General features: G+C 41.7%; 1 protein-coding gene across 3 annotated transcripts in view; it reads right to left on the reverse strand.

The window, feature by feature from the left end:
• Nucleotides 1-17,068, reverse strand: part of LOC139814922 (sodium channel protein Nach) — a 364,065-nt gene that overhangs the window by 286,607 nt on the left and 60,390 nt on the right. The window contains exons 1-4 of one of the 3 annotated variants that reach the window (XM_071781445.1): nt 12,187-13,659; nt 12,054-12,116; nt 11,877-11,972; nt 11,455-11,800 (exon numbers count right to left, since the gene is read on the reverse strand). The exons of 1 other annotated variant lie outside the window; for it this stretch is intronic. The gene's annotated coding sequence lies outside the window, so the exon portion shown is untranslated. Of the gene's footprint in view, nt 1-11,454; nt 11,973-12,053; nt 12,117-12,186; nt 13,660-17,068 lie in introns of those variants that run through there. One more of the 3 variants, XM_071781446.1, reaches the window with a different exon arrangement.

The following is a 17,068-nucleotide window of genomic DNA, read 5'->3' on the forward strand; positions in this document are numbered from 1 at the left end:
AACTGTAATGACCCCAGTAGCTCATCGTACGGTTTCTGTCGCATCTCTTTTTTTTCTTTATCATTGGTCGGACACATCTCCTTTGACAATTTGATCGACGAGTTTACTGGTACTGATGATGGTTTTGCATCTTCCATTCGAAACCTATCAATTAACCTTTCAATATAAGAACGTTGGTGAAGTTTAATCGTTCTTTTCTCTCGGTCACGTTCAATCTCCAGACCCACAAAGAATCGTGGTTCCTTTATCGTTATTTCGAAGGCTGCTTTAAGATTATTTAAGAACTCGTTCAAAAGATCCGCTGAATCGCTCATGACTATCCCGTCGTCTACGTACAATCCCAAATAAATGAAGTGCTGGCCTCTTCGTCCAATGTAAATGCAGTCATCTGCGCTTGACCTTTTCATCGAGAAACTTTCCAGTACTTCGTGGAATTTAAGATTCCAGCATTTTGGTGATTGCTTAAGCCCATATAGACTCTTATTTAGCTTCACGCGATGTCCCTTCGGCCACGGTCCATCCGGCAACTCAATCCAAATGTCTTCTTGCAATTCACCGTATAAAAACGCAGTCTTAACGTCAAACTGCTTCATTTCGAGATCTTCTTTTGCTGCCTTGGCAAAAAGAACTCTGCAACTATCTGCTCGAACCACAGGTGCATACACATCTTCGTAGTCGATGCCCATACGTTGTGTAAATCCACGGGCAACCAAACGTGCCTTAAACCGATCCTCTTCACCAGGAGTCTGCTTCAGTTTAAACATCCATCGACAATTGATGGCTCTTTTATTTGATGGCATTTCTTCTTCACACCAAGTAGAGTTCTTCATATGCGATTCGACTTCCTCGTCGATGGCCTTCTTCCATTGTTCTGCTTCAGGACATGATATCGCTTCCATATAAGTTTGTGGCTCTTGAATTGCCAGCATCGCATGACCAAACTTCACCGGTCGTTTCAATGATTCACGTGGTCTCAAATTTATTCCCTCCGGTTTGACTGGTTTGGCTTCTTCTTCTGATGCTTCTTTGACTTGTTCATCATCTTCATTGTTGGTAACTTGATCCTTTGATTCTTCAGAACTCGTGTTATCTCCCACTGTAACTGTAGCAAATTTGAAGTCTCCAACTTCGTCATCAAACTTTACATTTGTTGCATGAGTAAACTTTCGTGTCTCAGGATCAAATAGTTTATAATTATTTGACTCTCCTTGGTATCCGACAAAGATTTGACGAACCGCCCTTTTGTCCAGCTTACGTCGTAATACTTTCGGTACTTGTAAATAACATGTTGTACCAAACACGTGAAAGTTTGAAATATCTGGCTTTTTATTGTGCCACAATTCAAACGGCGTCTTGTTTTTGCTCTTCACTGTAGAAACTCGATTCAAAATTTGGGCTGCCGTCAATATAGCTTCATTCCATAAGTATTTCGGAATATCTCTTGCGTACAACATTGAACGTGCGCTTTCCATTAACGTTCTAATTTCTCGTTCCGCCTTCCCGTTTTGCTCCGGGTTGTACGGGGCTGTTGTCTCGTGTACAATTCCTCTGCTCTTGAATTGTTTATGCAAATGTTCGTTGACAAATTCTCGCCCATTGTCTGACTTAATTACCTTGATCTCAGAACCAAACTTTGTCTTGACCATATTACAATATTCGATAAGTCGTTGGCTAACCTCTTCTTTGTTGCGTAGTGTGTACACCGTCCGAAACTCAGTTGCATCGTCCTTCAGAACCATGAAATATTTAGCGCCATTCAGTGCTGTTTCCTCAATAGGGCCACACACATCTGTATGAGTTACCTCTCCTGCCTTTACATCTTTCGGAATCGCTGAATGAAATGGTCTTCTTGCCTGCTTTCCATATTGACACGCCTCGCAGAAGAATATCGTTTCATCGTTTAGCTCGATATTAGTTATCGCATTATTCTTGACCATTTTCCGTAATGTGTCAACGTTTGCATGACCCATTCTCTCATGTAGTAGTTTCAGCGAAATCTTCTGAGCTGTGCAGGCTTGTGATGGCCACACCGGTCTGAATTTCATCTTGTACACATTGGTGTCCCAGAATCCATACGCATAGATTTGATTATCTCGAATTACCTTAACATGCTCCTTACATGTTATTATTTTAAAGTTGTGGTCCGTTGCGGCTTTAAAACTGAACAGATTCTTACCTAGTTCTGGTATCCAACGAACATTGCTAATAGTTACCGTCTTCCACTGCTCATTTACCCAGGCTTCAACTTTTATTTGACCGACGCCTTTCACAGCCAAGCTTCTGTTGTCTGCTAGACCAATTTTCTCATTAGTTCCTTCCTCTTTCAGTGACCAGAATATTTTTCGATCAAACGCCATGTGGTAGCTCGCTCCGCTGTCCGCAATCCAATCCTGTGGACTTATAGCTACATTTGCTTCACCGGAATTACACAGAAAAGTTGTACCTTGCTTATCATCGTCTTTTGACTTTAATTTATTTTCTGCTTTCTTAAGTAGAAAACAGTCCGCTTTTTTATGACCGGGTTTCTGACAATGGTGGCACTTACCAGTTTTCCCAGTAAATTTTGGATTATCGCTAACCTTAGATCCCTTCTTTAAATCCTTAGACTCGAATTTCTTAGACTTTAACGGCTTTGAGGCTACTAGTGCCATCACATCATCATCATGTTTTTGTAGACGTTCATCTGCATTCATTAGTGCATTGTACAGCTTATCGAGTGTCTGATCCACGTCCAGCCTATTATCCCACGTAGTACAGAAATGAACGAAGCTCGATGGTAAACCATCCAATATGATCGCGATCACATTCAAATCCTCGATCTTTCCTCCTGCCGCTTTCAGTGCACTAAGCGTCTTCTTGATGTTCCCGATATAGTCTGTCATCGACATGTCCGGAGTCATCCTTGAATTATGCAGCTGTCTGTATAAACTTACAATTCGTTGTCCTGACTTCTTCTCATAGAGTCCTAGAATTGTCTCCCACATCTCATTTGCAGAGTCGCATCCCATGATGAGATTAATAACGTTCTCTTCGACAGTTAAGCCAATCAGTCGTCTCGCACCTTTGTCCTTCTTCAGCCAATTATCCAGTTGTGCTCCTCCATCTGGCCTGCACTCGGATCCATTCAGAACATCATCGAAGCCTTTCTCTTGCATTACGAGCATTAACTGGAATTTCCATACTGAGAAATTATCCTGGCCTGACAACTTCCTGATAGTGGCTAATTCGTTATTTGACATTGCCATCTTTGCTCGTCTTTGTACTTGGAAAACTTTCCACCGCTATCTTTTCTCTCTATTTACTGAGATTGCCGTAACTCAAGCTTTTACACGCGGTACGCTCGTTTTGAACTGCCACCGTATAAACAGCTCACGATTCCGCTCAATTATACAAGTACGCGTAATGACTGCGTGCTGGGCCCATAACCTGATGCAGAGGTTGATAATAAGCACACTTGACTTATATAAATCTGTTTAATTGAGCAAAACTCACAGAGAGAAAGATGCTTTTAACGTGCGTAACGTACAAAGGTACAGCCGAATCTAAGAGGTTAGATAGGTGCGGCGCGTAACATAACGAACGACTCGTAACGACCCTAGAGATAATAATTTCAATCGGTAAAGTAGTCGGTAAAGAAGAGGGCTAGAGTCACACAAGCGCGCGCTTAAAACAATGTATCATAAGGACCATTAAAGAAACATTAAAAGAATAAAGCGATAAACTAAATACTATTACAACATTTTCTTACGCCCGCTACTGAATAATAGGCTTTTGCTACTTCTCCTTCTTCTTTCTCTTCTGTCTCGTTATTTTTTTGCCACTGTTTTATTTCTATAGCGATGTCACCGTCGGTTTTTTCACCCTCGTTGTCGTCGCTTGTATCCAAATTTACGTGTGAGAGATTTATAGTATCGTAGCTCGAGTCGATGCTGTTGCTGTTACTATCAATGCTGCTGCTGCTGCATTCGCTGTTGTCTCGCAAGACTAACCAGCGTTTCAATTTGAAAACGTTACATAAGCAATTTTGTCCGTAGTCAAAACACGAAATCCGTGATGTGAGCAGCGTTGACTGTACTCCGGTAAACTTTTGAACGGTGGTGAAATTTCTTCCAGATTATATATGTTTCTGGAAAGTAGTTGACTCAAGTAACGAGCCTTTTCCACACCTCTGCAATAGATGTAGTGCACTTGTCGTGTAATTTCTCGCAGATGCATGTAGCGTGAAACATTTGAGATTGGTTTCACCATCGAACCACTCGATTCCATGATAATTTCGCGAAAGCCAGTTATTCTCACGTCTTGACTTTTCGGGTAGATCGTCAAATGGATAGGGCGGCGTCATAATCCAGTGTTCGGCGATCGCTGCGTTATTCGCGACAACTGCGACTTCTTTCGGAATAAACTTTTCGTTGACATCACGGAAACTTTGTATGTCGATGACCAGATCCATAGTTCAAAATGCACTCTCTATTTTTTCAAGCGAAGCGTCGACGTCCGTGTCTCGAGTGAAACTGAATCTCTCTCTTTTCGCAGGACTTTACGCAGGAAAATGGCGATGGGTAAAATATGTAGTGGTGGGGTAAAAATAAAGCATGTACCGTAAAGCTGTGAAATATTATTTGTCGACATTTATCATTTAACCGGCAAAGTCGACGATGATTTGACGAGAGGAGTCGATTTCTAGAACATTATCGAACTCGGCGTAAACGATACAATTAACGGTTGTGGTAAGTGCTTTTTCAAATTGCGCTTCCAGTCGTAAAGTGCCATGTTTCACAAGATTCCAATGGCCGGCAAAATTGGCTGATAAGTTGGGTGTAAGATCAAAGGCGAAAAGTGTGAATCCTTCGGCGTAATCTTCTCTACTTATAGAATTACCCTCGTTCAAAAAGTGTATACCGGTTCCCGAAAAGAGAGTGTGATAAGCTTCGACGTAAAGTGGCTCGTCTTTCGAGATGCTGTAGCGGTCTACTGGGAATTTGTATACCGTCGGGGTACAGCGAAAAGAAATTTATACCGTAGTTTTTAAAATTAAACGGGTTTAATTTTCTATCGCCGTTGAACGCTCTGTTATCGACAAAACCGACTATTATCCGTTTCGGCAGTTGACCGAGTATTACATTGTCTATCGATTCTCTTACGAGACCCGCGTGAATCGTAAATGTTTTAACTTCGACTCTCGTAAGGGGATATTTGGCGGTAGTTTGGCTCAACATTTTCGCATGCGCGAGTAAAATGCCAGGACTTATTTTTGCTCTTCTCACTAGCAGACTGGCGTCTAAAATGCGTATTTTCGACGTCGAAGTATTTTCCATAAGGCAAAACAAATCCTTCGAACGAACGAGTCTCATTCTAACTTCCACACCGTTAATTAAAATTTTATCCTGATTGAAAACGTCGCAATGAAGATGACCTATGAGATCTAGCGCGTGTCTCTCGTGAATGTAACGAGCGCGTCTCACGAGAGCCGGATTTGGTGTTTCTGAATCTACGAGTGCGTCCATGGGTCCGGGGGTATCCATGTCCCACAGACAAGAAGTCAGATGGGAAGTTTTTGCGGATGAAGAATAATTTAACAACGCTATGTACGCGCGGTATGCGTAAGCGTTGTTTGGGGGTGAGACGAGTTTTTGATTGAAATATACGTCGATTTGATTGAACATGGAATGCAGTAAATGATTTGCAGGGCCTACTTTGAACGCACTTCCGCCTGGTGTACTTGTTTGGCTGTCGCCACCACCGCCTGCTAGGGGAGATGTTTCTACGCGTATGAGAAAACTCAACATGGTGTGCGTGAGGTCCAGGTAGTCTTCTCCGTGTCCGGGTATGACGAATTCTATAGGCGCGTCGTCCCCGAGGGAAGTTATGGGTTTGTAATAGATCCATTGCGAGCTCTCGATACTAGTTTGAGTGGGTGGCAATGAGAAGAAATCGAGTTCACACTTTAAACACTCGCTCGAGTGCGTGTGAAGAAAAAACATGCTTATCCTCCTCCTCCGCTCCTTGAATTCTTGGTTCGTGCGCGCGCGACGATTAAGAGAATATCTCGGATACGCTGCGTTTCTTGACGCTAACTCGACGACGACATTGTCTCGTAGTGGTGGTAGATGACTTTCTGTTTACAGCACGAGTCTTCTTCTTCTTCGATGATTTTTTGATCGTTATTCTCTTCCTCTTGCTCTTTGACGATTTTCTTTTGTCCGTTTGAGGACGACGACGTTTACGAACTGCAACGCGACTGTCGTGGATGCCAAGGGGAAACTAAAACGCTGAATTTTTTGCGGTTACTTTATACCCCGATTCCTTCATCATGCTGCTTATCTTCTCCTGTGCTTTTCTTTTAAGATTGCCACTCGATTCTTTGAGGCGAGTTTTGAGCGCCTCCTTCAACGGTGTATTATTTTCGACATCTTTCATCACATTGATACCAGCGCGTAAAGCTTCTTTACCGACCGCTCGCGCGCCTTAAAAAAGGCAGTTCCTTTCTGAATAATCCGCCAAGAAAACTACCGATTCCATAACCTCGTTGATAGGGTGCTCCAACGAAAACTCGTGGAATTTCTCCGCCTCGTCCACTCTGGTGTGAATCGTAATATTCGTAGTCCATGGTACTGAAATTTAATTTTTATTTTTTCGACGACGACACTCCGTGTTGTTACTGGAAACGTCTGGAAAGTGCAATGTCACCATCAGCGTCCCGGATTCGAATGGTATATTTTTTCCGAGTTGATCTTTTATATCTATTTCAATTGTGCGGAAATTTGTTTTGCGTAATGGAATATAATGCAGCGGAGAGAAATGTTTCACCTGATTTGTTCCGTAAGCGTCCGCGTGACTGTGGCGGTATGTCTCGACCGGCACTATTCGGAGAAGAGGAATTTGTACGTCACCTGTTACATAAGGCTCGCAAATATCACAATAAACGAACATTTTATCTGGAATACCGCGCTGCAAACTACCAGGTTCTTGATTATAGAAACCTGCTTCGCGCACACCGGTCTTTTCGTTAATAAAACTAAGTCTAATAAGTCGCTGTAAACACTTTTTTGGAAATAGGATAAATTGCGTCGAGCTTAGCGCAGTAATCGCCATGGTATTCAGTAGTATTGAGAAGAGCATGTCCTAAACCGAGTATTTGTAGAAGAGTATGGGAAACGCTCATATGATGTATCAGATCGCATTCACTTGCGTTACAGATAATGCGGGTGACGATTTTTCCTCCGGTCTGTTCATGCTGATCCAAATAAAAGTGCGAGTCAGCTTGTTTGCACGCAGTATTAATCGCCGAGATAAGGTCTCTGATATTTTTGTAAATGCCGCAGAATAATGTGCCTTTCCGCGCCACCAGTGCTTCTTTCTCCCCTGCTTTAGTATCAAAAAAGATTTTATGTTGAAAAGCGCGTACGTGAGAAAAAGTACTGGGAAATTGAATCTCGCTAAGTGCGACTTCTTATTCGCCGTGTAAGTGAACAGTTTGAGGTAATTCTGTTACGAATGACGTTCTATTTTCCGGAAAATACCGCATACTGCTATTGCTCGGAAGAACCATGAGAAATTGGTCATCCCTCATCTTGAGAAAGAGAAGTTAAATTTGAAGCGGGGATCCAAGTGTCGAACTTGCTGGGATAACCGCGCCAGCTAACTAACACCTGTTTATTAGCGCTGCGTCCCCTGGTCTTTATCACGCAATCGACGATAAACTCTTCTTCCAGCAAGTTTTTCTCAACTCTAGCTAATTCCTGTTCGTAAAAAATACCGTCTATGACCTCATCCGCTAAATCGCTCAGTTCGTACACGCGTGGTTTTCGCCACTCGAGAACGCGGTGAATACGAAATATCTCTTCACTCCACCTCGCCTCGTATCCTTTCTCGAAGGTAGCTTTTGTTCTACTGACGCGAACGAGTTCTCCGACGCTGTATTTAGCTTTTCGCGCGCGTTTCATCTTTTCGCTCTTTCTCCATCGTCGAACTATATTTTCGCGCGCGACACGAGCGTTTTCTCTCGTAACGACAGCTGGCTGCATTCTGATGGAGGAATAACGGGTGTGATTGTAAGCGCTTACGATATCCTGCAAAACATCGACGTAGCGCCGCGTATTTTTATGCGTAAAATAGCGCCACATTCGCTCCTTCAACGTTCTGTTGAAGCGCTCGACGACGGCAGCTTTGATATCCGGATTACGAGCCACGCGAAAACGAATGTCGTTTTCTTCCAGAAACTTTTGCAACGGACGCCCGATAAATTCTTTACCTTTATCCGTTTGTAAGTATACTGGTACGCGCCCGTCGCTTTTCGAGAACACGCGGTGGAAAGCCGTCGTCACGTGCTCACTCGTTTTGTCTCGTAGCGGTTCTACCCAGACATATTGGGCGCATTCAGCGCACAGAACAGTTGCGGATTTATGCGCTGAATGGCCTGTGATCGGGAGCGCTCCCACAACATGTGGCGGTAGCGGACGCCATATTTTAGAGCGAAAATTTTGATGCTACATCGACGGAACTGTTGTGAGATTTGACTGGAGACATGTGAAGACATGTGAGTTGTCTTGGGTTATGTTCTATGCTGCATTGCAATGGATTATTACGAAGATCAATATACATATAACGGATTAAATTACAATATTGTAGATATATTGGAAGTGCACGAGAAATTGAAAAATGGTATGTACAATTAGAAATAAAATATTATTTTAAATTAAATTGTATAACTAACCTACATAATCTCAAATAAATTACACATGCCCAGCAAACACCAAGCTACATGTAACTTGATGTTTGTTGTCCATATTTCACGTTATTTACACTTAAGATAAAATACACGTGGATCAGATGTCGAGTGGTATCGACCGCTCACTCAGCAAAGCATTCAGCGAAAAACAGCGCTGGGAGAGGGAGCGATCCCGCAACAGTTTTGTGCGCTGAATGCGGCCATTTACTAAGCACGTCTATAATCACCAGAAGATACGAATATCCGTTGTTGTAACTTTTGAGATTTCGGAGCTCGATCAAATCGGCCTCCCACAGATCATCGATATTCGACACGTTGTAATGCAACCGTGGAAATTTTTTGCGCAATGGACGATGCAACGTGTAAGCGTTTTGCGTTTCGAGCCAACGCGTGACTTCGTTACGGGAGAAATTCGGTTTAGCGGCGCGCGTCAGATTATCCGTTGCCGAATAGCCCGCGTAATGTCGCGGATCGTAGTAGAATTTTTCAAGTTCCGTCATTTCTGTTTACTCCAATCGAGTAAGCGTCTTTTCTTCGCCTGCTTCGAATCAACGGTACTTTTCGGTGTCTCCGTCGGTGTGGAACTCCTGAGAGGTCAAAAGGTCGCGATATTCGAAGAACTAGCGGTTAATAATTTCTTATTTCTTATTAGTACCGAGGGAACGTTTAAGACGCGAAGTAATCGTGCGAACTGAAGTCTCCCCGTTGCTTCCACGATTTTTCTTTCGCGCATAGCCTCGTTTATCAGGTTGTCGATATTCGAATCTTTTATAACGCTGCCGTCTATAGTGACGACTCCATCTTGGTTCTAGCTAATTCTACTCGGAACTGCTTTATCGAACAAATACTTTAACAGTAAGCGAGCATTTGCGCGATAAGTTTTTGGTACGCTATCCAGTATTTTTTTACTGCTTTTCGACATATCAAAATTACGCTCGTTTGACGTGACGGTAGCAGCAGCAGCAGTGGCGGCGGCCGCGACGTCATTTTTCGCCGTAATACCGCTAGAGTGTGAAGCCGATTCGAGATCGCGCGTTGTCGTCGTTTCGTAGTCGTCGTCGACGTCGTTGTCGTCATGGCGAATATCGTCGTCCGCATTTTCGTCCCCTTCATCGTTGCGCGCGTCTCGATTTCGCTTTCGCGCTACACGAACAAAATGAAGATATCGCCAAAGTGCTTCTTTATATTTTTTCCATTTTTCCCCGACGTCGAGTGGTAAGGGTGAATTAAGAATGTGACTCATCTCCGCATCAAGTTGTGATAGAGGTGTTCCCGGTGTACGCACGGAAATATTGGCGTTCTCCGAATTTTCGCTGTTTTCCATCGTTCGTTCGCTACCGACGGCAAACGCGGTGGGGAGCCTTTGTTGCGATAATTGACGCTGCATTTTTTTGAGATTTTCCGTAGTGATCAAAACCATCTTCTTTGCCCTTTCCATAACGCGCGTTTTAATCTCTACCGCCGATAATTCGCGACAGTAAGGCGGCTAATATAGGACCGATAATATAAGATAAGAATCCGCCTTGTTGTACCAATAGCTTTCTTTTAGCCTTCAAATTACTGCCTTTTGACGCGATGTGTCGCAGTGTCGCTTTGTATTTGCTCAATCGCTTTTTTTCACGTCGTTCGAGCGGAACGTTACCTTTGAGCGTGTTGAAAACGCATTCGCTGATACACCGTATTAATTTATCGTCAGCGGTTCGTAAGAAGGTCGCGCGTTGATTTTTGTTCAAATACAACAACGCCTTGAGAAGACAGGTATTTTTCTTTCCGATCGAGCGTCTGGCGTTTTTCGTCGCTCTGTCTGATTTCGCGTTATTTTCTTTCTTTTCCATCGCGAGAAAATTACACGATTGACCAGCGTGAGCGCTAGTGCGCGTCTTTTATACGTAGCCGTTGGAAAATGATCTACGCGGTACGTAGACGAAATGTGCCGTATCGTCGGGAAAGATACACGTTCGAAATCGATATTTGTCCGGAGTCGATTGTTTCAAATCGAGCAGTAGATACCCGTGCGGTCTCGACGTGGCGTTGTAGTACGCCTCTTCTAGAAACTTTGGATTCTTGGGAAAGACTTGACGCGCTAAATGACGAATTTGCGCACGATCGCGAAGATTCTTGAAAACCATGATGTAATTTGCATTGAGTGATATATCGCGTTGCCCGCGTCCCTGATGAAAAAGATTTTGCGAGATGAGATGAATTACGCTGAGATTCTTACGATGACTGCCTTTGGTAAAGAGATCTACGATCGCGTCGCTCGATGACGATTCTCTCATAAGATCGTCGATTATCACCAATTTAGGAGAAAGCGGATCGGCGGAATAATTTTCCGGACGTGGCAATCCCTCGCGAAATTCAATTATATTTTCACAATACCTCCACGGAAAGTTCGACTTTCCATGCCTGTAGAGAGGGGCGAAAGTGACCAATTTCACGCCAGGACGGCATTAGCGGGACGAAAGTAACCACTTTCCTCCCTAGGGCGGAAAGTGGTTACTTTCGTCCCGCTATGCCGTCCTGGCGTGAAATGGCCACTCTCGCCTCTCTCTAGGCATGGAGGTCGAACTTTCCGTAAATTTTGGAATAGGAATTAAGTCCCCCTAGATATTGTCGAAATATCACACTGTGCGGCGAGTAAGAAACATCTAATCAGAAATAATTACTTATGATTATAAAACGATAAAAATTACGGAATTAAAAATATAATAGACAAATATTATTACCTTCATAATTGTTGGGTGCGTATCTCTCGTCGTCGTCATCGTCATCGTCATCGGTATCACTAATAATATCATCGTCAATATTATCAATATTATCATCACTCTCCCCCCTCCTCTTCCTCCTCCTCCTCCACCTCGTCCATTATCTCCTGCGACTCTTCTGCGTTTCGATCTTCTTGTTCTTGTTCTTGTTCTTGTTCTTGTTCTTGTTCTTGTTCTTCTTCTTCCTCTTCCTCTTCCTCTTCTTCTTCCTCCTCCTCGTCATCTTCCATCAATATTCGGTCGATCACCTCGTCGATCGTCAAAACATCATCTAATTCCGATTCTTGTTCTTCTTCTGCTTCCCTTCCTGGTAAAATGTAACATTTCGTTAGTTCTTTTATTTGCTGCTAAATTTTTATCTTAACTTATTTTTTAAAACTTACCATGTGGCGTAAATATGACCAAATCGGGTGACTCCACAATTTTCACCTCCTCTTCTTGTTCTGCTTCTTCTTCCACCTCCTCTTCTTCATCGTCATCTAAAACAGTATAAATTATATTTGTTTTATTATAAAAATATTGCAAGTGTTAGCTTTTACGTGTTATTATTAGTCTCTTACCGGAAGATAAATCGATAACGGGGATGATGTCTGCGGGTGGTGGTGCAACGATTCTGGCTCTTCCTATAAAATTTAATATTTATAATATTTGTTTTTTTTTAATAAATAAATAATTTTATTATTTCTAACTTACGTGCTGGTACCACCTCCTCAGCAATGTTTTATTCCGCTCGACGTCTCTGTCCTCGTCGGACCGGTTGGACAGCGGCAATGCGGTTCCCCACTATTAAATTAATTTAAATTTTAATGATAATCTCCACAATATTAAAATTTTAAGGTGCAATTTTTATTTCTAACACTTACCTATTCCACCGTTACGACGCAGAAATCTCGCAATATGCCCTCTTCCTGCGTCTTCTTCCTCGTGACCATAAGCGTCACGCATGTCTAATATGTTCGAAATGATGTTCACCAATCTTTCGTTTCTCCTGCAGTAACTCAGTTCATGCATAACGCATAACAGAGTACTGGAGCAAACGCCCGCGAAACGTGCGAAAAGTTGATAATTCCCCTCTTCGTCGTTTGTCACTGCTTCTACAAACTCTCGTGCTCATTTAAGCGATTGCTTAAATTGCAACTCACTTTAAAAAAATCGACCAAAGTTGCGCGGAGAGACATTTTCGACACTTTACTTGTCTGACTAACTAAGAGCGTTGCAAGACGACTCCAGTACGACCGGACGAGTAAGGACTAACTCTCAGCTATAGTATTACAGGCTATTTATAGTTGAAAATATTTTCAAAAACTTTTAGAATAATGGCGTGACAAAAATTTTCTAGCTAAGCCATTGGTTACCAAATTTGAAGCTTTCCCGCTCACTTTCTTCCCACCCTCCATTACTGGTGGAAGGGAAAGATTTTCGGAGAAAAGTTATTTTTTTGTCATAAACCCTTTTCCGTCTTGTACACAAAATCATATTCTTTTATCTAAAGGCTTACAAAGAATTCTTTATTAAAACTTTCTAGCAATCCCTTATTCCAACATGTAACTAGAAGGATTTATTATCGCATCTGAGAAATTTATTGATTTATTGCTTTCAGTATAAAAAGCCAAAAAGTTCTAGAATAATGGCGTGACAAAAATTGTCTATCTAAGGCCCTGGTTAGCAAATTCGAAGCTTTTCCACTCACTTTCTCCCTACCCTCCCTTTCCGGTGGAAGGAAAAAGTTTTCGGAGAAAGGTTATCCCATGCCATAAACCCTTTTCCGTCTATTGTTCACAAAATTATATTCTTTTATCTAAGGATATACAAAGGATTTTTTATTAAATGATTTAAAAAAATAAAAAAAGCTCGGATAGATTTTTGTTGTTTCTTTATTTTTTTAGAAATATTTTTATTTAAAATTTAAAAATTTTTTAACTATTACGCTTTTTGTATAAAATTTTTAGCCAATCATTTTATTAACAAATTCTCTTAACTCCCTATAAACTACCTATATATCAGAATTTATAGTTTAAACTCAAAAAATCTAGAAAAGTCTAGAGAAAAATCTAAAGTTTTTTAATTTTTTATCTGCGCGCGCAGACTAATTTTTCTAAAACGTTGCAGACGAAGTTAACGTTTTAGTACGAGATCCGGCCGCGTGATTTATACGTTTATCTGTTATTTTATTGAAATGCGATTTTAATAGAAGATTACATATCAGGTCATACATCGCGGCCGGTGTGCCTAGCAAAATCTTGCCGCAAGTACCCTCAATTAGAGCTGTTTTAATTAAATTTTTTTAGACAACTTCGTTCATTTGTTTGCGAAGTAAATGAAGCGTCATCTGAAAGAGAGTGATCTAAAGAACTTGAAAAAAATAGGTTGCCACCTCTCAGTCTGCCGCAACCTCCTGGCAGCCAAGTGCAAAAAGGTCCTTTTTCGTTAATTATCAACGTTCATCGTGTATCGAGACAATTTTTACACAAATTGAAGCTAAATTTTTTCTCTACACAATGGAATATGGTTGCCTGCGTAAAAGCTGCCGCAACTGATGGTTGCCAGCATTTGAATGATCTGCTCTCGCCCGCGCGAGCTCTTCAATCTTAATGTGTTACAATGGAATAATTACAGCAATTTCCTTGAATTTCTTTAATATTACAAAAGTTCCTAAACAAGTTTTCAAAAATTCCTTTTATAAATAAATTTCGCTGCTCATTCGTCTTCCGACTCGTCTGAACTCGCAACATCATACTCCAAATCATCAGAATTATCATTCGCGTTTTTAGAACTTTCATTCATCGACACGCGCAATACATCTTCAACTTTCAACGGCGTTGGATCCCCAACGAACCACGTTGGTTTCAAAAAACCATCCAATAACCAACCGCAATTTCCAGCGCGTAATTTAATACAACACGGATCTGTAGCATTTTGCCACATCGAATTTACAAAAATTGTACGCAACATTTTCTGCTTCAACGATTTCCAGCACGGTGGGACCTGGCTCGAGTCAAAGCCTTTCACTTTTTTCAAAAATTGTTCGTTGCCTTTCGTCGTCGCATACATTTTCTCGAATATTTCATATCTGGCGCCATTTACGCTTTTACAATTTTTGACGCCATATATAAGCGCGGTAAACTTTTGGACAGCATCAACTTTTGTCTCGTCAAAAACGTCTGTCACGTCGGTTAATGACGCGAAAACCTTCTGAAAGGTCAGGTTCTTCGAAAAGATTTTAAAGGGTCTGACTTTTCCTTTGTTGTAAAACGCAGCTGTATAATCACAACCCGTGAACGCGTGAAATGCCGGCAGAGCGAGGCATAAAGTGGGACTCAACTTCGACGCCAATTCCGTACAATTTATGCAATTTTGATCTTTTTTATCACCCCTTTTCGACGTGGTACCAGCCAACCAAATTTGTAACTCAGAAACTTTGTGCATATTGCTCAGCAAAATTACCAGGACGTCAGTGTCAGTAGCTTTCACCAAAATTTTTGAGTTTGGACGCGCTTTGCTTATGTGAAACATTATTCGCGTATCAGCCTCTTCATGCTGACATTCCAAATCTATTTCTTCGGCTTTTACAACGCGGTTTCCGACTGAATGATACGAAAAGCACTGCTCCCCGACTGTAATGAAAACCTTTTTATCGTGCAATATTGAAACAATAGATTCGTCCTGCCAGTGATCAGCCAAGAATTTTACCAGAGCCTCTTTAAAACGGTAATTTTTCAGACTTCCTAAAAAATCGCTGGGTCTGAGCTGGAGAGGGCCGTGAATCGTGTACGGAATATCAAATTCTTGTCGACTTTGACGTTCGCAATCTTTGATGGAAGGCGTTAAATGCCTGTCAAATATTATATGTATCTCACGGGCACTTGTTGAGCAAAGTTTTATCAAAATTGACTCAGCTACCTTTCCAAATGTTTGAGGCATGGACGATCCTACGAGATATAAGAAGTAGAAACCATCAATTACTTCGATGTCAACTTGCGCAGGATCAGCTAGTTCAATGTTTGACTTTAACTGTTTGGCTAAAGTAGACTTATCCGTCTTGAACATTTCACCTGAACACTGAAAAAGAGCAGGAGGCACGGGTGCGAGAGGATACGTCAAGCAGTGCTCAATATCAACTTCTTTTTCGACAGCGATTGCCAACAGCCGTCCAAATACGTCTCGTTCCATTTTGAGAAGAGCCCGCTTGCTCCCGTCTTTACTTTTTTGGGCCTTTTTGACACACTGAGATGCGAAATTCAGGAGTTTGTTTTGCTTTATTGGTTTCTCAAATCTCCCAGGGATATCAACACATTCCGAAATAAAACGCAGTTTTTGCTCACTACCTAACGACCTAATGTTAAGCAGAAAATCAGCTACGTCTGAAGACGCTGCTTTGCCGGTAGAAATGTTGAACAACACATTTTTATCTATATTTGCATCGAAAGGATTGACTGTGTTCTTTATTGTTTCAATGATACTGTTCAGATTTTTGTTGTCTTTATCAATTCGATTCTTCTGCAAGGAGTGAGAAGTGTCATCTTTGTGTGATAAACCGATGTCCTCTTTTATTGCTGACAAAATTTTGGTCCTCATACTGTGACTAAGGGCCCATCTTTGACGCGCAGATATGGAGTTCGTGAAGTGACTAACACCAGTTAAGGTGTTACCGGCGTCGGCATTGATGGTCTGCTCTAGCGTCAAGTCTACTGGTAACCTAGCCAAACTTGCCTTCGTACGCTTAACACCGAACGCTCCTCGACGAAATTCCAAAACTAGAGGTGAATCTTCAATCTTCAAATTGACCAAGTTGTTCAAATATATGGCAGACCATCTGGCATAATTCGGCTGATTTAATGCGAAGAACAAATCGCACATTTCGAAAATGGAGTCCAAGTAGAGCTCGAAATTACTGCAACGAATGCTTCTCGAAAATCGGAGGAATAGGTTAATGAACTGAGTGTATTGGAAGTAATATTGAGCCGTTTTCCCATGACCACCTTCTAAAGTCACTTCGCAGAACTGCTTATAACCCTCTAAAATTTTCTGCAGTGAACCAGGCAAAATGATTCTGTCGTTAACGTCAAGTGAAATCAGGTCAGGTGAAGTGTTTATAATCGCGAGCAATTCTTCATTTAACGTCTCAGGATCTGATTCAATTTGCGACAAATAGTGTTCGAAATGAAGAACCTGCAAGGCACCGGAGGTCAAAGGATGAAGTCGCTTGCAACGATTAAAGTGCTTACTGTCTAAGAAACTATTCATCGAGCCTCCTGCTAGTACTTTAGCTTGAACCAAAATGTCAACTAATCCACTGGAGTCTATGTACTTCCCAATGGCTTTGAAGAGCGCCATTTGCATGTGAAATGCTCCTAAATTTATGAAAATATTATCAAATTTAGGACTTTCATTTTTCTGAATTTGCATGGCCATTTTGGCTATGGCTAAATCGTACGTGACGATGATTTGTTCTTGATGACATTTTTCGGCAATTTCACTCGTGAAGACGAGAGTTTCATGAACAACAGCATATGACGTTGGGGATGAATTTATTGGAGGCAAATATTCGATATTTTGAATTTCGCTACGATCGAGA

The sequence above is a fragment of the Temnothorax longispinosus genome, chromosome 6 (assembly GCF_030848805.1).
Source record: "Temnothorax longispinosus isolate EJ_2023e chromosome 6, Tlon_JGU_v1, whole genome shotgun sequence".
NCBI classification, from domain to species: domain Eukaryota; kingdom Metazoa; phylum Arthropoda; class Insecta; order Hymenoptera; family Formicidae; genus Temnothorax; species Temnothorax longispinosus.